General features: G+C 37.5%; 1 protein-coding gene across 2 annotated transcripts in view; it reads right to left on the reverse strand.

The window, feature by feature from the left end:
- Window positions 1-21230, reverse strand: part of NCKAP5 (NCK associated protein 5) — a 986396-nt gene that overhangs the window by 958497 nt on the left and 6669 nt on the right. Inside the window, exon 2 of one of the 2 annotated variants that reach the window (XM_074399885.1) lies at window positions 13855-13960. The exons of the other annotated variant lie outside the window; for it this stretch is intronic. The gene's annotated coding sequence lies outside the window, so the exon portion shown is untranslated. The remainder of the gene's footprint in view (window positions 1-13854; window positions 13961-21230) is intronic. 2 annotated transcript variants of the gene reach the window in all.

Raw genomic sequence — 21230 nt, forward strand, 5'->3', positions numbered from 1 at the left:
AAATTCCTAGAAACATATAACCTATCGAGATGAAATTATGAAGAAACAGAAAGTCTAAACAGATCCATATCTAGTATGGAGAGTGAATCAATAATCAATAATGATAATATCCCAACCAAGAAAAGTTCAGGACCAGACGGCTGAACTGGTGAATACTACCAAACTTTAAAGTATTAACACCAAACGTTCTCAAAATCTTTTAAAAAACTGAAGAGGAAAGAATACTTTCAAACTAATTTGTATGAGGCCAGCATTACCCTGATACCAAAGCCAGACAGAGACAACACAACAAAAAGAAAATTGCAGGCCACTACTGTTGATAAATATAAATGCAAAAGTCCTGAACGAAATACCAGCAAACCAAATCCAACAGCACATTAAAAAGATCATAGGCCATATTCAACTGGGATTTATTTCTGGGATTAAAGGATGGTTGGTTCCACTTACAAAAACCAATTAATGTGCTACATCACATTAATAGAATAAAGGATAAAAATCACACAATCATTTCAAGAGACATAGAAAAAGCATTTGGCAAAATTTAACACCCCTTAATGATAAAAACTTTCAATGACTGGGAATAGAGGGAAATTACCTCAACATAATAAAAGTCCTGTGTGAAAAGCCCATGACTAACATCACAGTTACTGGTAAAAAACTGAACACTTTTCCTATAAGAGCAAGAGCAAGACAAACTCTCCCACTATCACCACTTCTATTCAACTTAGTACTGGAAGTCCTAGCCAGAGTAATTAAACAAGAAAAAGAAACAAAAGGCATCCAAATTAGAAAGGAAAAAGTAAATGGTCTCTTTTTGCAGATGACATGATCTTATACATTGAAAGCCTAAAGACTCCACTAAAAAAAGGAAAAAAAATTAAAAACCTGTTAAAACTAATCAATGAATTCATTAAAGTTATAAGATATAAAATTGATATAAAAATAATTGTGTTTCAATACACTAACAACAAATCATATGAAAAGGAAATTAGAAAAGCAATCTTATTTACAATAGCACCAAAAAGAATAAAATTCTTAGGAATAAACTTAAGGAGGTGAATGTATTTTGTACTGAAAATTATAAAATACTGATGAAAGAAATTCAATAGTATACAGATAGATGAAAAGATATCCTATGTTTATGGATTGGAGGATTTAATATTGTTTAAATGTGTATGATACTCAAAATGACCTACAGATTCAATTTAATATCTAACAAAAGTACTTATTACAGAAATAGAAAATACAATCATAATACTCATATAGAACATCAAAAGACCATAAACAGCCAAATCAATCTTGAGAAAGAACTAGGCTATAAGTATTATACTTCCAGATTTCAAAATACATTATAAAGCTATGATAACCAAAACAGCATGATACTGACATAACAAACATAGAGATCAATAGAACAGAACAGCCAGAAATAAATCCACATACATAGGGTCAACTGTTGTTTAATATAAATGACAGGAGGCTGAGTGTGGTGGCTTATACCTATAATCCCAGCACTTTGGGAGGCTGAGGCAGGTGGATCGCCTGAGCTCAGGAGTTTCAGAGCAGCCTGACAAATATAGCAAAACCCTGTCTCAGGAGTGAGGCTCCATCTTCATTTAAAAAAAAAAAAAAAATTAGCCAGGCATGATAGTGGGTGCCTGTAATCCCAGCTACTTGGGAGGCTGAGGCAGGAAAATCACCTGAACCCAGGAAACTGAGGTTTCAGTGAGCTGACATTGCACCACTGTACTCCAGCCTGGGTGACAGAGCAAGACTCCATCACAAAAAAATTAATAAATACATAAAAATAAAATAAAAGGTGCCAGGAATACACAATCAAGAAAGATAGTCTCCTTAACAAAAGGTGCTGGGAAAACTAAATACTCACAGGCAAAAAAAAATGAAATTGAATCCTTATTTTACCCTACACATAAACATCAACTTAAAATGAATTGAAGACTGAAACATAAGACCTAAAACTGTAAAACTCCTAGATGAAAACATAGAGGAAATATTATGACATTGTTTCTGGCAATTATTTCTCATGATATCAAAAACACAGGCAACAATAATAAAAATAAACAAGTGGGACTTCTGGACAGCAAAGGAAACAATCAACAGAGTGAAAGGTAACCTGTAGAATATAAGAAAACATTTGTAAATCATACATCTGAAAAGGGTTAATCTCCAAAATATGTGAGGACCCCTGCTATTCAACAGTAAAACAAACCAAAACTAATAACCTGACTAAAATATGGACTAAGGACTTGGATAGACATTTCTCCAAAGAAGACAAACACATGGCCACGAGGTTTATGAATAAGTGCTTAACATCACTAATGATCAGAGGAATTTGAATCAATACCACCTCATACTTTTCAGAATGGCTATTATTTAAAATAACAGCAAAAACAAAAACAAGAAATGTTAGTGAGGCTGTGGAGAAGTAGAACTTTTGCACACCACTGGTGGAAATGCACCATAATACAGCCAATATAGAAAATAATATGGAAGTTCCTCAAAAATAAAAAAAATAGAACTACCATATATGCCAGCAATCCCACTTTTTTTTATTTATCCAAAAGAAATCAGGATCTCAAAGATACTAGTAGTCCCATGTGTATTGCAGTACTATTAGGTAAGATGTAGAAGCAACTTATATATCCAATGAAAGATGTACAAATAAAGAAAATGTGTATATGAGTACAATGGAATATCATTCAGCCCGAATAAAAGGGAATTCTGCAATATGTGACAACATAGATCAACCTTGAGGACATTAGTCAAATGAAATAAGTCAGTAACAGTAAGACAAATACTACCTGATTCAACTTTCATGGGGTATTAAAAAGTCAAATGCATAGATTTGAAGAGTAGAATAGTAGTTTCTAATGGCTGGTGCTAGGCAGAAATGATCATTACTAACCAGTGCACCTAAAATTACAGTCAAACAAGAAGAATAAGCTCTAGAGATCTGCTGTACAACATTGTACCTATAGTCAACAATAATGTATTTTACACTTAATTTATGAGTTTAGATGTCATGTTGTGTTCTTATCACAATAAATTAAAGTAGACACTGATGCTTACAGAAGTCAAATAACTTTCCCCACATTTTAAGAGTGGCAAGTGAATAAGCCAGGGTTCAAACTGAAATCTGAAATTATGTCACCAAAGCCAGGAGCTCAACCACTTTGCTTCACTGTCTCACCTATATTAAATTTCTAAAACAGAAAATGATGCAAGCCTTTCAAATTAATTTTGTGAAGCTGGCATAAACCTACCTGACAGCAAAACTGGATGAACTAGCAACTAATAAAAAAGAAAAGCCAAACTCACTCGTGAATTCTTAAATAAAGGAATAACCAATCAAGTGCTACCGTTTAAAAGGGAAGAAAGAATAGCAAACATGAATATTTTGCTATGATTAAATTTATTACAACACTTGGTCAAGGACATAGTTCATATATATCTATATAAATACTAAAAAGATATTTGTGAAATTCAACATCCACTCATGGTTTCTGCTAGTTCAAAATGAATCAAAAATAAAACAGTGCTTCCATAATATGGTAAACAAGTTCCATCTAAAACCAATAACCAAACACAGTAAATAATATAACATGAGTATCATTTATTTTGGCATCAAGAACAATGCAAGCGTATATCAAGAAAACATTTCTAATAGATACAATGAGATAAAAAGAAAAAAGGTGATACATAAATATTGGAAAAATCAACATTTTCAAGCTTTTACTTGTTTTGGAAGGTGAAGGAAGATAAATCAATCATATTCAGTCAATTCATACTTCAGGTAGTGAATGGTGTAAGTACTTTAAACAGTTTTGGATTAAAGTAGAACATAGAGCCATTCCCTTTTGGTTATTACGCCTCTTTTTAAAATTAACCCCAAAACTTTCACAACCGTTCATGTGATAATTTTGGGCTTTTACTCCCTGCTGATTCAGAAAATAGATAGTGATTAAAACCTACTATAAATTAATAACACTTTAGAAGCCCATTGTAATTCATTAATTCACTTTATACACTCATCCAATAAATGTATACACACTATACATCTATATTCTTTTGAAAAGCAGTAGTACACATGTGGCTAGAACGTATTATCCTTTCAATGGTTGGGCTCTCTATGAATCTACATGCTCTTCAAAATAACTGTGCATCTCCCTTCCACTCTTAAGAGTCCCTGGCCCACAGGCAGAAGAAACTATTGGAGACATCTTCAGAATCAGGAGAACGAGAAATCTGAATGGGAGAGCATGGCCTGAAGAAAATAGTCTCTTGATCTGACAGGTCCTCAAGACTACTCAAAAACGGCTGAGCGACTCACCTTTTCACAAAAACTGAGAAGTACATAAAGTTTGGTTCTTATGGTCACATACTAAAATGCAAAGATGGAGATTCACTCATGTAATTCCTAATCAGGAAAGGCAGAATCGGGAATATCAAGTTCTCAAAATTTAATAGAGAAAAAGTGTGTTACATATTAAATATAGCAAGTGATAGTCCCAAGGCAAGGGAAGAGGGTGTAGAGTGTGTGCGGTCAGATCGTTATTTATTCCTTAAGAAAGAACACAGAGTTCTCATAAACAATTTTCCACTGCCTCCCAATGTAGTCACATACATAAATGCAGGAAGACGCAAATAAAATAGTAGACCATGACAATTAAATGGACAGCAGCAACGTATTGATGGAGAATCCACCCATTAAAAGCTTTTCCATTCAAAATGGGTTTCAGCCAGAAATTGGTTCTTCATTCCTCCCTGTAGTATGCATTCTTGGTAGCTACTTTCAGAACACTGCCAACACCATGACACATTTGCTTTATATAGCTTTCAAGCTGCTCTGCAGTTTCTCTCTGGCCAAAGAACTTTACAGAAACTACTGGGGGAATAAGAAGCACAGACAGGTCGTCTCTCAGGCTTGGAATCCATTGCCTGTCTAAATTTCTGTTGCTTCCAGTACAGCTGGAGTAGATGGCAACCTCAGCCAATTATTATTGTATCATTGAGTTTCGTTGACTGCATGAAGATGAAGTGATGATCTCCACTCAATTCTTTTTGTGTCATTTGTCAGCACACAAACTGACACTACTCTATCAAGGTAGACCGATAAACAAGTCCAACCTCAAATTTTACCTTACCTCTCTGAACCTCAGTCTCCTAATCAATAGTTGGGAAATGACACAGATGAACACAAAATTAATGAGTTTCAAAAGTACTTCATTCACATCAGGCTTGGCCAGGAGAAATTTCCTCACTTCTCTCTTGCTCTTAGGTACCCAATGATCCCAGTTTTCGGGATTAGTCCATGACTTGGCCTGAGGATCTGCCTGCAACTTGTGCATCCAAATCTAGTTTTAAGGCTTTTAAGTGGATTTGAATATTAGGGACTGCCTTAAGAAAGCATTTTATCAGCTTCTTCAAGAGTCAAAACTCCACTTAATCTTTCCTTCTCTATTCTCTCCTTTACTCTGCCAATAATTGGAACATATGCCTTCAATTCAAAGCATATTAAAAGAACATATTGCCAAGTTGCTCTTTAATTGTTCTCAGGTGCATGCCTCATTTCAAATAAATGGGAAGGTTCTTAAAAAAAAAATAAATAAAAGAATATTTCTACTCCTTTACTTCCCTAGGATGAAGCCTAGTTTCCTTCTTTAAACTTAGTGGGCACTCAGTAGATACTTGTTAACTCATCATCCCTTTTTAAAAGAAACCAGAGGCCGGGCGTGGTGGCTCAAGCCTGTAATCCCAGCACTTTGGGAGGCCGAGGTGGGTGGATCATGAGGTCAACAGATCGAGACCATCCTGGTCAACATGGTGAAACCCCACCTCTACTAAAAATACAAAAAATCAACTGGGCATGGTGGTGCGTGCCTGTAATCCCAGCTACTTGGGAGGCTGAGGCAGGAGAATTGCCTGAACTCGGGAGGCGGAGGTTGCGGTGATCCGAGATCATGCCATTGCACTCCAGCCTGGGTAACAAGAGTGAAACTCCGTCTCAAAAAAATATATAAAAAATAAATAAATAAATAATAAAAAAATTAAAAAAGAAACCAGAGAGTTTTCAAAAATAAACATGAATATATCTCATCTTACCAAACCCATCTCAAATGTCCTTTCATGATGGCCCTATTACAAATCCTCCTTAATTCATCAGGAAATTCAGATGGTTAAACAGAGTGCAGAAATTCCTGCAAATAATCTTTCTCTTAAAGCTACAAAGCATTTTAAACACTTACTTCAAGTGAACTCAGCAACCTCTAGGAACAGGTCCTAGAGATCTATAAGCTGTTGCCCAAATGTTCAGGGGCAGTGCCTGTGCTTAATTCAGCATATAAAATGATTCTGCAGAAATTAGACTTTCTGTTGCTTTTGTCTAAGGAGAGAAACTAAAATCAAAAGACTACAGATTCCAAAGCTGACAGAAAATTCAGGAGATCAGGTAGTCCAGCTGTCCAACACAGTATTATTATTTTCATTATTTTACTGATCAAACTATTAAGACCCAGAATTATTTTTGAGAATTTGTTGATGGTGAAATACTGGTGGGGTGAGGTGTTTTAGGGAGTGACTAGACCTAAAGTTCTCTGCTTTGGGGGGTCCAACATCATTTTTGCTATATCATATGCAAGTTCAATAAATTCCTTAAATCTGTAGACTAAGGATTATCAAGATGACATAAAGAGAAGTTCCTATTCCCAACCTTTTCCCAGACCTGGATCGGGAGCAACAAGTTTCTGCTTTCGTACCAAAGGCTCCACATCCATCCTTTGAATCTCCCTGAAAAGCAACCTTTCTGTAGATTCTAGGCTTTGTGGCTCATGTCTTATCTTTTCCTAATGGTCCACTGGATTGTAAGTTTTGGGGGAGAAATGACAATAGCATGTTTGCAAAACCATTCTAGCACCTAGTGCAATACTAGCTATGTGGTTGGTACTTAACAGTTTTTGAATGAGTGATTGACTGCCCCATGATGGGTAATAGCCATGAGGGGTAGTTTGACAAGCACAATTGGTGAAGGAACCATGTGCCATATTTCCCATCTTCTTTACCATCGGCTGTTTCGGGATACTCTAGAGGTGCCATAACCTTCAACTGGGGACTGGGGAAGACTCATATGACTGACAGCAGAAGCAGGAGGCTTGGCAATTCAACTGAGTTAACCATTCAAATTCAATCAAAGCTGCCTTTGGCTGAGAGCTTCAACTGCAGGCAGACACAGACCATCCTTCACTCAATCATTTGGTTCTTTCCTTGGGTTCAACTCCCACGTTGTGAAATGAGGAAATTATTTACTTCCATAGCTAGTGACATCATGGCAATTTTAAGAAGAAATAGTCTCCCAAATGCAGCACCTTCCTCAATATTTTGAGTGTTTACACCCTGCTGCGAAATTATTTACTTCTCCTAGTCTGCTCAGTCTCCACACAAACACTACACACATGCTAGTGTAGTCAACCAAGTAAGGCCAGAGCAGACATTTTTCCTAGAGATGAAATTATATTAAATCAGCATAAGCCTCGAGGCCCATATTGAGAATTTATTTCTGGTTCAGTTTCTCTTTTCTGATATGATTTTAAGTTAGAATGAAACACTAGACTAGGACCAGGGAGCAACACCAGATGTCAAGAGCCTCATATATACTTAAGAGAGATTGAACTTTCTACCCTATGACTGAGCACTCTCCATCAGCTTTACTTTAGACACCCACTGAGATCCAGGGCAGGTCTGCAATAGATTCAGGAGCTGGCTTTAGTGGGGCATCCCATCAATCAAGGTTTTTAGGGTATGGAACCCTACCTTGCCCTTCCTTCAGATTGCAGGGAGAAATCTGACCTCAAAGGGTGTGAGGAGAGGCCTTAAATGTCTTCTTTTAGATAATAGGCAATGCAACCAGTGGTTCCAACAGGGAGAATTGTGCTACCAAAATTAAAAGCAGCTGCTAAAACTGAGTAGCAATAGATGTTGGCAGCAGAATTTCAAAGACTGCATTTATGAGGCACATATTATAGTTCTAATGAGCAGCTGAGCAGATGGAGGTCTGAAGGTACCTGGAGCCAAAAGAGCTTGGAGAGGCTCTGCCTGTGCACTCAAGACCAGAGGGATGGTGCCACAGCAGAGAGAATTTAGCAGCCAAAGTAATAATCTAGGCTCTGAGATTATGTCATTCCCAGGGACTCCTCAATTGCTAGCTTTCTTCCACTCTGTCAGATTTGCTGTTAGATATTTCTTACAGATTTTCAAATGTTTGAATGTATCGCCCTCCCCGTGTTCAAACACACGACATATACCTTAAAAGAAGGAAAAGAGAGCAAATTAAAAGTTAATGGATGAAATGCTGCTGTAGATTCTATAGTTCAACAGACCTGAGTTCAGCTCCTGACTCTACCACCAAGCTATTTGACCTTGGGCAAGTGATTCAACCTCTCATATTTCTCAACCTCTCAGAGCCTCAAATGCCTCATCTGCAAAAAAAAAAAAGAAAAAGAAAGAAAGAAAAGAAAAGAAAAGAAAAAAACAAACAAAAAAAAACATCTTTTGAGGAGAAAATTAGGCAAAAAATACAAAGCACCTGGCACATGGCAAACACTAACACAGAAGCTATTATGTTTTGCTATTGCAACAGTGTCTGACACCCGGTAACATAGATCTGAAAAATGGGACAGGAGACACCTTCCTAGTGCATGGGGGCTGGAGAGTGACTTCCAGGCAAGAAGAAAGAAGCCTAAAGTGGTCATGGGGGAACAATGCGGATAAACTCTTATCCCCTCTCCTCCTGCCCCCACACACACCACTCCCCTGCTTCAGAGCTTTCTCTCTTTGCAGGCAGAGACGGTATTTGAAAGGCTCTTGTCTTCATGGAGTAAAGGATTATTAGCAGCCAACAATCTAATTTCAAACAAATAAATGCACTAAGTGTGGGATTCTCTCTATCAGTTGGGACTTTATAAACAGAGAGGGTTTTGTTATTATTTTTTATTTTTCCATAAGGTATTGGGGTACAGGTGGTATTTGGCTACATGAGTAAGTTCTCTAGCGGTGATTTGTGAGGTTTTGGTGCACATATCACCCAAGCAGTATACACTGCAGCATATTTGTAGTCTTTTAATCCCTTGCCCCTTTCTCACACTTCCTCCTGAGACCCCAAAATCCACTGTGTCATTCTTATGCCTTTAAATACTCATAGCTTAGCTCCTACATATCAGTGAGAACATACGATGTTTGGTTTTTCCATTCCTGAGTTACTTCACTTAGAGTAACAATCTCCAAACTTCACAATTAGAGATGTCTTTTATTTCTTAGATTCAAATCCTAATAAAGAAGGGATGTTTTCTCCACCCAGTTCTCCCAATGCCACCATCACAAAACAATTGTTGCCCTGGAAATCAACACAACACACCTTATTGTGTGCCCGTCCTCTTCTCCTCACCCATCTTGCCCACGCCCCTCAGTAACTAGGAACAAAGCTGGCAGTGCAGCTGCTGGTCAAGGCTTGCACATGTGTGTTGGAGAGGAAGAGGAAGTGTCCAAACCATTGAAACTTTTTTTTTTCACTACCTCAGAGGTAACGTTTACTGACCAAGATGAAAATATCCTTTCAGCACGCAGCCTTTGTAAATACTTTACTAAATACAAACTGTGCTTATTCATCTTCCCTGACCATGGCGGGCTCTCCTTCTGTTCCTTAGGAAAACTGCATGTAATTTCCAAAGACTAATGGTGGACATCTACTTTCACAGAAAAGTCAAAGAGACATTACAGCCAACAGTTTGAAGAACAAGAATAGCTAGCAGACTAAGACACAACAACAAATTAACGCTTTTCATGATGTCTAGCAGCCTTTACCTTAAATGTATGTGACTAAAATAAGAACTTGAAGTTAACTTTGCAAGGCAGCCTCAGATTCTTTTATTGGGAGGGAATCACAGGACCTACGAGCATCGCAAACTGTGGGAAGCGGTGGAGGGGGCTAGGAAAGGCTGAGGGAGAAGGTTCTCAAAAGCTCTGAGTCAGAGCTCAGCTATTTGGGGGATTCCATTCATCCCCCTGGGGGTTAGTAAAGCAGAAAAGACAACCATCTCTAACCTCTGATAGTAAACAAGGGAAAGAACCCAAAACTCCACAGGATTTTGATGGATAAAACAAGCCCTGAAAAGAACTACCTTAAAGAGTTGAAGAGTTCGAGATAAAGGCAATATTCATAGGAATGTATGGGCAAGGCTAAAGCTATGACTTGGCTTATTGCCCTCCGCTAACAGAGTTCATTCACCCAAATCACCCCCAACCACTCCCAACCACCCCCACCCCCTTGTTTCATTTAGGCTAACGTTGAAGGGTGTAAACACACCCCGGGCATGCCCAACCAATGGGAAGGAAACCCCTACAGAAGGTTAGAAATGGCGTGGGGAGAACTCACATGTGGGTAATGCAGGGTTGATTGTGGCCCCTGAGGTATCCCAGGCAATCATCGGCTATTTGAAAATTCATCCTGTAAGCCTGTATTTAAGGTGCAATGGGAGCTGCAAAGTAGTGGTGTGTAAAATATGGTTCGTGACTACATGGAGATTATAATCTCATTAGGAAAACAGGTCATGTGAAATATTGAGAAGACAAAAAATAAAATGAAGGCAATTTGGCTCTGACTCATCCATATAAAGCAAGCAAGTTGAATATCAGGGTGGAAAGACTGGCTCCCCTGCTGTCCTGGGAGTGGATATTTCCAGCATCTAACACCCCTGGTATTTATGTGTGACACGGGAAGTGGGCACACAACTCGGGCTCGGCCAGTCAAACACCCCCATCTGTTTCTGTATTGGGACCTATGAATGCAAAGGCTCAGGGACAGTCAGGCTCACTCACAGTGTCTACAGCAGGATTCTCAACCACCGTGATGCCCTGGCCTTACTGCCTTTGTCCAGAGATAATCCCTGCGCTTCCTGCTTCTGAGCCCCTGGGCTTGATTTGGCTCCAGTCTGTTTGCTGCTTCCCCAATCTCCTGCTGATTCTGAGTCCTAGACTGTGGCTTCTTAAACTGGTTTCTGCTGCCTTTCAAACTAAAATACTGACTTTTTAGGTCATCTGCCTGCAGAAAACTCCTTGGTTTCTACTCTGTTATTACGAGCTTTTAAAAAGTAAGAACTATGCTTATTATTCTCTTGATACTGACAGCTCCTCAGGATGGGCATATTTAATTGTTAAAAATTTAAAGGCATCAGATAAGAAATATCCTTTTTGTGTTTCTTTTTACCATGATCTGGCATATTGTAGATGTTCATTTTGGTATTAAAAATTAAATTCTACTTCTTCTGTTGGAATTCTTCAGGACCTGAGGCTAGTCACTAAACCTCCCCAAGCCTCCGTTTCCTCATTTGCAAACAGAGATAATAATTACTCATCAGACTCTTGATGAAAACTAATTGAGATATATTGAGAAATAATGGTCTTTTCAACAAATGGTGCTGAAACAACTGGATATCCACATGCAAAAAAATAAAGCTGAACCACTACCTAATTCATACCCTCTACAAAATGACCTCAAAATGGATGGCAGATACAAGCGTAAAAGCTAAAACTATAAAACTTCCAGAAGAAACATGGGAGTATCTCTTAGTGACCTTGCATTTTAAAATAAAAAGAAAAGCTACAGAATGGGAGAACGCATTTTTAAATCGTATATCTGAAAAGGGCCTAGTATTCAGAATAGACCAGGGTTTTGGGAGAATGAAAGGGACTACTAATGTGTACAAGGTTCCATTCTGGAGTAATAAAAATGTTGCAAAACTATATAGTGCTGATGTTTGCCAAACTCTGTGAATATACCAAAAACCACTGCATTATGTCCTTTAAGTGGTATGTGAATGATACCTCCATACAGTTATTAAAAATTTAAATGAGCATGTATACATAACATGAACATGTATAAAATATACGCATCGAACCACTGCATATGTATGTTTTAAAACATGTTTTAGAATGCATATTATATATGTATATTATACATATATAAGGCTTTCATGTAGTAAATGCTCAAAATATTTTAGATTTCTTTGTTTTATTGATAATCATGGATTGAGGCAGAAAGTACTAGAGATAGCATGCTGGATTCCTCCTACCCAAAGCAATTGGACTAACGAATTATTTTGTAAGAATCCTCTCTATTTCTCATAGAAGCTGTAAATTGTGTCCACATGTGTCTTACCTGTATTCTCACTGGTCATCGCTGTACTCCAAAAGCCGAAATGGTTCTGCCCCCCCGGCCTTAATCCCTTCAGTCCAAATTCACTTAAAATGCTGCTCACTCTCTTTCTTACCTGTTAGACTCTGACTTTCCCATGGTCTGACCACACACTGTGTTTTTTTTCCTATTGCTTATTTTTGTAGACTGAATTTATCACAAGTGTAATTATCGATATTCAAATTTTTATATAAAGCCAAGAGCATGTTTTCTTTATTTTGTGTGTGTGTGCATTTGTTAATCTGTTTTTCATGAAAACACAGCAAAAAGGTTAGAGTAATATACACCAACATTATAAAATTGTCTCTGGGTGATGGGATTGCATGTAATTTTTAAAAACCCTCTTTCATATACTTTGTGGTATTTTCCAAATTTTCAGCAGAGAATCATGATTTAAAACATTTTATAAATAGGAAAACATTGCATACTTAAATATGATGTTTGCCCAAAGAGGGATTATGAAGAGAACTATCTCCAAAGTCAGACTCCTGCAAAGATGTATCAGAACATGCACTAGACGAAATGTTGTGTGAGTCAGCTTGATGCACAAGTTCCCTTTGCTGTGAGCCTCCTTGTGAAACTAGGATGGAATATGCCTCTGTCTATTTCAGCTCAAGGCAGCAGTCAAGCGTTTAGTTTGCAGATTTAACATGGAAATTGGTACCTTTGCTCATACGCCTGTTGAACTTTCCTTGGCACTTTCCTTTCTGGTTGGATTCCTTCTATGTGAAGAAAAGCTGATTGATTTGTATCACCCGGTCCCCACACACATATTTACAGGCTTGAAAAAATCCTAGTCTAGACAATAATTAAAGTCAGAAGTGTAGCTTAATTAAAAGACATCTTTTCTGAGCCCTGGGGGCCATTCCTAAATACTCATGACCAGCAGTGTTTACCCAGACTGTTCTGGCGGTACACTTGGGGATAGCCTCTTGGGCAGTCTCTTAGAGCAAGTGTGAGAAATAACAAGGATTGATGAGGGTGGTAGGTGTTGGTGGGTGTGAAGAAGATGAAAGAGAGATGTTTTCCTGAATGTGTAAGGACAAATGTCAAGGATCACTGTGGAGCAACTAAGACATCAAGGAAGCAGAAATCAACTTTGATCAGCTAGGAACCTAGAAAACTCTTAGTCAGAATATGCCCAGAAATCACAAACCACCAACTCTAGAGGCTTTGTTGGCCATTAGATGTATTTTAGTCAGCTTATGAAATGCTTTTTAAAAAAATAATACTAGCATTTAAAATGGAGAGATTTTGCCTAAAAGTCAAAATTTTCAGCTTTCTTCTGAGTAACTGAAAAAAGTAAAACACAGAGTCAATTTCTTTTCTGCAATAGTTGCTGGTGCTAAGCAACAGCTACATCCTTCAGGTATTTAACAGGACACGCTCTCCAGTTCGCCTACACTCATGAATCCCTGCCATCGCTACTACAATGCAATCCAGTGGCAGTTCCCTTATCATGAAGCTGATTTTGTTTTTCTCACTCCTAGCAGGTTTCCATTATTTATATCACCTTATGGCCTTTGCAGCTATTTGAGTCTGAAGCTCCCCACCACCCTCTCATACCCACTCTCCTTCCCCTGGCCATGCCTTACCACAGTCTGTAGTTCATCTAGAATCCTCCTTTCTTTGTGTTGGCTGGGGTCTTATTAGAAACAAATCAGGATTCAGTCCTGGGCTACTTTGTAAGCATGTTAATCTCTGGGAAAATAGAAAGACAACGAATAGAAAAACATCTGGACATGGAGCCGGTAAGCTAAAATTCAATTCCCACTAATAACTAGAACTAACTTATATTGTTGAAAAGAAATGTGGGTTCAGATCCCAGATTCTTAATTTTCTAGTTTAAGATCTTGAGCAATGTGCTTAACCTGTCTAAAGCTCTCTCCTTATCTGTGAATGTAAATATTTGCCCTACCTGACTCATGGGATTGTGGTAAAAACCAAAGAAGATATTGCAAGGAAGTGATTCAGACAGTTCCTAAGACTAAATCAATTTAAGATAATTTTTGGCCAGATTATTAAATTACTTTGCATGGGTTGATGAAAAATCTACTACCTCACCAGATTTTCCAAACTCTCTCTCTCTGAAAAAGCAAATAGTATAATGATATGGCTCTCAATATCTTTTTAACATTTGCCCAACTCTGTGTTTTTTGCCAAGTGTACAAAAGTGTTTTAAGTGTGTATATAGGCTTTCTCCCTAACACTCAACTGACTAAAAATCTGTCTTCCCAGAGTCTACAATGCCCACTATTTCAGGTTTCCTTATACAGGTATTGATCGACTTACGACCTATGCAACTTACGACCATTCGACTTTACGACCACAATCGCTAGCCACGACTGCTCCGCGTCTGGCAGCGCAAATGTTGCCCACCTGGGCATACAACAGTGCCGACCAGCTTCCGGCATCACTACCATCTCCACATGCACCATTTCAACTGTTAGCCCAGACTCGGTACAGCAATTTGTGTTTTGTGTCTTGGATATTTTTCATCAAACCCCCTCCAAGATGTCTACCAAGAGGAAATTGTCTTTGTCTACGCCTCAGCCTGCCAAGAAGGAAAGAAAGGCCATCGATCTTGACACGACAATGAAGGTAATTAAGCAGTACGAAGGAGGAAAGAAAGTGAATGTGATCGCACGTGATACGAAGTTATCACACTCGACGAATGTAAAAATAAGAAACAAAATGGTGTAGAGATGATACAAATGGCATAAAATGAACAAAGAAAATTATGATAAAATATGACTTAAAGATTTTTATAACATCATTTCACAGTACCATACATATAGCCTACTCAACTTACAACCAAATCATGTTATGACCGGTCTGTTGGAACCAATCATGGTTGTAAGTCGAGTACTAGCTGTATAAGAAATTTTAAATTGGCTTATAACATATTTCTGGTTTGTACTATAAATATGTATATACACTTAACTTGAATTAGTAGATATAACAATGGCATTCTGATTTACAGAACCTAAGAAAGAGAGAATATAAAGAATTTGATCACAATACTATTAGGTTGGTGCAAAGCTAATTGCGGTTTGCCATTACTTTCAATGAAAGCTTTCTTGAAAAGGCAGTTTTCTCATCCTCTCCTCTGTCAGCTTTCATAGAGTTGGAGAAAGTTAAGGTCTTGTTCTAGATGAGACTTTGGCTTAAGGAAATGTTCTGGCTGTTTTGGTCTTCCTTCAAGACCACTAAATGGCAAAGTTGCAATTACTTTTGCACCAACCTAATAATAATTCTAAGATTAAAAATATTTTCTGAATATTAAAATAATAGGTATTTATGACAACTAATTTGGTGATGGCTATAGTTATTATTGTAGGTAGAGGCACACCATAGCGATATTGCAGGTTGGGCTGCTAACCACTGCAGTAAAGCGAATATTGCAATAAAGGAAGTCACACAAATTTGCTGGTTTCCCAGTGCAGATAGAAAGTGATGTTCACACTATGCTACAGTCTTTTAAGGGTGTAGTAGCATTACATCTTAGAAACAATGGGTATATCTTAATTTAAAGATACTTTGTTGCTAAAAATGCTGATTATGAGTGGTCAGCATGTTTAATCTTTTTGGTGGTAGAGCATCTTGCCTTGACGTGGATGCCTATGGACTAATCAGGGTGGTGCTTTCTGAAGGCTGGGCTGGTGGTGCCAACTTGTTAAAATAAGAAAAAATTAAAGTTTGATATTGATTGACTTTTCTTTTCATGAAAGTTTTCTCTGTGACATACAATGCTGTTTCATAGTTGAAGTCAACCCTCTCAAACACTGCTGCTACTTTATCAACTAAGCTTATCAATATGCTAATCATCTGTTGTCATTTCAACAATGTTCATTGCATCTTTACCAAGAGTAGATACCATCTCAAGAAATCACTATCTTGGCTCATCCATAAGAAGCAACTCCTCACCTGTTAGAGTTTAATCATGAGATTGCAGCAATTCAGTCATATCTTCAGGCTCCACTTCTTTATATATATATATACTTTAAGTTCTGGGGTACATGTACAGATCGTGTAGATTTGTTACATAGTTATACACATACCATGATACTGGTTTACGACATCCATTGTCCCATCAACTATATTAGGTATTTCTCCTAATGTTATGCCTCTAAAATTCCCTCAACCCCTGCTATTCCTTCCCTAGCCCCGACGCCCCAGGCTCCAGTGTGTGATGTTCCCCTCCCTGTGTCCATGTGTTGTCACTGTCTAACACCCACTTATGAGTGAGAACATGTAGTGTTTCCTTTTCTGTCTTGTGTAAGTTTGCTGAGAATTATGGTTTCCAGTTTCATCTGTGTCCCTGTAGAAGACATGAACTCATCTTTTTTATGGCTGTATAGTATTCCATGGTGTATATATGCCACAATTTTTTTTATCCAGTCTCAGAAGGAATGCCATACAACCACAACCATCTGATCTTTGACAAACCTGACAAAAACAAGCAATAGGGAAAGCATTTCCTACTTAATAAATGGTGTTGGGAAAACTGACTAGCCATATACAGAAAGCTGAAACTAAATCCCTTCCTTACACCTTATACAAAAATTAACTCTAGATGGATTAAAGATTTAAACATGAAGCCTAACACCATAAAAACTCTAGAAGAAAACCTAGGCAATACCATTCAGGACATAGGCATGGGCAAGGACTTCATAACTAAAACACTAAAAGCAATAGCAACAAAAGCCAAAATAGACAAGTGGGATGTAATTAAACTCAAGAGCTTCTGCACAGCAAAAGAAACTGTCAATAGAGTGAATCAGCAACCAACAGAATGGGAAAAAATTGTTGCAATCTACCCATCAGACAAAGGGCTAATATCCAGAATCTACAGAGAACTTAAACAAATTTACGAGAAAAAAACAAACAACCCCATCAAAAAATGGGCAAAGTATATGAACACTTTTCAACAGAAGGCAGGCTCCACTTCTAATTCCAGTTCTTTTGCTCTTTCTACCATACCTGCAGTTATTTTCTCCCTGAAGTCTCAAACCCCTCAAAGTCATCCATGAAGTTAAAATGAACTTCTTCCAAACTCCTGTTAACAATGACATTTTGACTTCTTCCCACAAATCACAAATGTTCTTAATGGCATCTAGAATGGTGAATTCTTTCCAGTAAGTTTTCAATTTAGTTTGCCCAGCTCCATCACAGGATCTGTAAGACTGTCTATGATGGCTTTAGTCTTACAAAATGTATTTCTTAAACAATAAGATTTGAAGTTTAAATTACTTCTTCATCTTGGGCTACAGAATGGATGTTGTGTTGACAGACATGAAAGCAACATGAATCTCCTCGTACATCTCCTTCAGAGCTCTTTGGTGATCAGGTGCATTGTCAAGGAGCAGCAATATTTTGAAAATAGTCTTTTTTTTCTGAACAGTAGGTCAGAATGGTGGGCTTAAAATACTTAGTAAGCCATACTATAAACAGAATGTGCTATCATCTAGTATTTGTTATTTTATTTTTAGAGCATAGGCAGGGTAGATTTAGCATAATTCTTAAGGATCCTAGAATTTTTGGAATGATAAATGACCATTGGCTTCATATTAAAGTGACTAGCTGCATTATACCCTAACAAGAGAGTCAGCCTTTTAACATTTAAATGTTTGAAGTCAGGCTTTAACTTCCCTCTACAGCTTGAAAGTCCTAGATGATATCATCTTCCAATATAAGGCTATTGCACCTATATTGAAAATCTTTTTTTGTTTTTTATACGACACAGTCTCGCTTTGTCACTAGGCTGGAGTGCAGTGCTGCAATCTTGGCTCACTGCAACCTCTGTCTCTCGGGTTCAAGCGATTCTTCTGCATCAGCCTCCTGAGTAGCTGGTACTACAGGCAGGTACCGCCAAGCTAATTTTTATATTTTTAGTAGAGACGGGGTTTCACCAGGTTGGCCAGGATGGTCTCGATCTCCTGACCTCGTGTTCCACCCACCTCAGGCTCCCAAAGTGCTGGGATTACAGGCATGAGTTGCTGCACCCAGCCAAAAATCTCTTCTTTAGTATTGCCACCTCCACCATCCATCTTAGCTGGACCTTCTGGATGACTTACTGCAACTTCTGCATCAGCACTTCCTGCTTCACTTTGTATTTTTATATTATAGGGATGGTTTATTTCTTTAAACCTTATGAGCAAACCTCTGGTAGCTTCAAACATTTCTTCTGCAGTTTTCTCATCCTCACCCATCAGTTTTCAGAGTTGAAGAGAGTTAAGGTCTTGTTCTAGATGAGGCTTTGGTTTAAGGAAATGTTATAGCTTGTTTGGTCTTCTTTCAGGACCACTATAACTTTATCCGTAACAGCAATGGACCCTGTTTTGCTGTTTTTGTGTCATTCATTGCTCACTGGAGCAGCACTTTTAATTTTCTTCAGGAACATTTCCTTTGCATTCACAACTTGGCTAACTGGAGCAAGAGGCCTAGCTTTCAGGCTGTCTCAGCTTTCAACATGCCTTTTTCACTAAGCTTTATCATTTCTAGCTTTTAATATTAAGTAAGAGATGCATGACTCTTCCTTTCACTTGGACACTCTAGAGCTATTGTAGGGTTATTAACTGGTCTGATTTCAATACTGCTGTCTCTCACGGAAGTGAAAAAGCCAAGGATAGGGAGAGAGATGGGAGAATGGCAGGTTGGTGGAGCAGTCAAAACACACACATTTATTGATTTTAACTTCACCCTCTTATATGGGCCTAGTCTGTGGTACCTCAAACCAAATGCAATAGTAAGATTTTAAAAATCACTGATCACAGATCACCAAAGCAGATATATTAATACTAATAAGTTAAAAGTCTGAAATATTGTGAGAATTACCGAAATATGACACAGAGATACGAAATGATCACATGCTGGGAAAATGGTGCTGTTAGACTTGCTCAATGCAGGGTTGTCGCAAACCTTCAATTTGGAAAAAATCATAATATCTATGAAGTGCAATAAAGCAAAGCACAATAAAACAAAATATTCCTGTGTTTACTGTGGAGAAATACTCTTAACATTCATTTTCACATTTTTCAAAATCACTATCTTAAATGACAGTGTAATGTATTTCATCTTATGAATGTAGCATTTTTATTTATTTGATTCACAATGGTTAATGATAAATCACCATTAACCATTTTATAAATGAGCTATGTTTTCTTATTATATTAATATTTGTGAATTAAAAACAAATTCAGCAATACAGAAATATAAGATGAAAGTAAAAATTATCTTCTCATTTTAATGAAAGTAATTTCTAATTTTTATTTGTATGTAGAAACACATATGTAGATAAAGGCATCTTTAAAATGAATTCCTAATTAACTTACTTTTAGCCTACAGTAAGTGGTAACACTTACTATATCATAGTCATTATTCCAATCAACTAGATCTACATCAGTTTTTAATGGTTGCACAGTATTCTATTCACTATTACCTATTTAACAATCACCCACCGATGGACTTCAGATTATTTTCAGTTTTCACTAGTTTTTTTATATTTTACCATTAAAATTGTAATGAATAATTGTACAAGTAGATATTTATACAGATCACGTATTTCCTTTGAGCAGATTAAATTATAACAGAATATATTAAAATACTCTAAATTATAATAGACTAAAGTAAAACACTCCAGCGTCTATTGGTAAAATGCTTTCCATAAAAGCCACACAAATTGGCACTCCACCATCAAATTATGAGACAGCTTGTCACATAACAACCCACCTCATATCTGATCAGAGTATTACAGCAAGATGCAGAGAGACATAAAATAGTATATCATATAAGTCTGAGAGGGAGGCAGCTGTCGATCTTGTTGTAGGATCTGTAAAAACCAAGGCAATAGAGAAAGGACCTAAACATTTTGGTGGAACTGAAATGGAGAGGCATGCAATCTTCATTTCCTTTAAAATTGGGCCAGAATCTAGCTGCTTCATAGATCCTTAAAAATGAGTGATTTCTGCTCATTTAAGATTGAAAGCCTGATTAACACATTCAGTCTCTTACCTTCCCATATTCTACCAACTAAGTCTAATTACCTATTGTGCCAATATCTGCCTCTCTTTGAAATGCAAAATCATAGGGAGCCTAATGAAATGAGAACATGGTCCAAGTATTGGATCATTTCCTGGTGATGATGTGACAACAGCAACCTGTGAAACTAGGGCTGATGACATCATCCTGAGTCATGGAAGCTCTAAACATCTGTCAGCCTCTCTCTTTCTTCTCATCTTTTACACTCTCTCTAATTCATCTCTGCTGATTCAGCTTACAGGATATCTGCTATATCTGTTACACTCCCTCCACACCAACTACATTGGTTTGGGTTCTCCTCAATCACTGGGAGGATCATTTCCATAGTTTACTAACTGCTGTCCTCAGGCTCTTTTCCACCCACACCTTGACGGGGCTGATTTCCTATCCTAACTAAAGCCCTTGCTGACTTCCTACTACCAACAGGACAAAGCTGATCCAAAGGTATGTTGGTCAAAGTAGACGAGTATAACTTAAAATTTCAATTTCTTGATTTCTGATTGTAAAATATTTGACATGTGGCATATTGACATCTATTTATACTTTTGCCTCATGCTCAAAAATTGGTAAGGTTGACTGAACTCTGAGGTGTCCAATTAACTGCTTTCCTTAAATAGCATTTTTAGTCATGTTTATTGGGATATAATTTATATGTAATAAAATTTTCCTTTTCAAAGAGCACAATTCAGCAGGTTTTAATATATTCATAGAGTAATACAATCAACACCACTATCTAATTCGAGAACATTTTGTCACCCCAAAAAGAAAGCCTATACCCATTACCAGTTACTTCCCAGCATCACTTGTCCAAGCCCTTAGAAATAACTGCTTTCTTTTTCTATGGATTTGCCTATTCTGAACATTTCACATGGAATTATATACCATGTGACCTTTCATATTTTGCTTTTTACACTTAACATAATGTTTTCAA

This window comes from Saimiri boliviensis, chromosome 5 (genome assembly GCF_048565385.1).
Source record: "Saimiri boliviensis isolate mSaiBol1 chromosome 5, mSaiBol1.pri, whole genome shotgun sequence".
Taxonomy (NCBI): Eukaryota; Metazoa; Chordata; class Mammalia; order Primates; family Cebidae; genus Saimiri; species Saimiri boliviensis.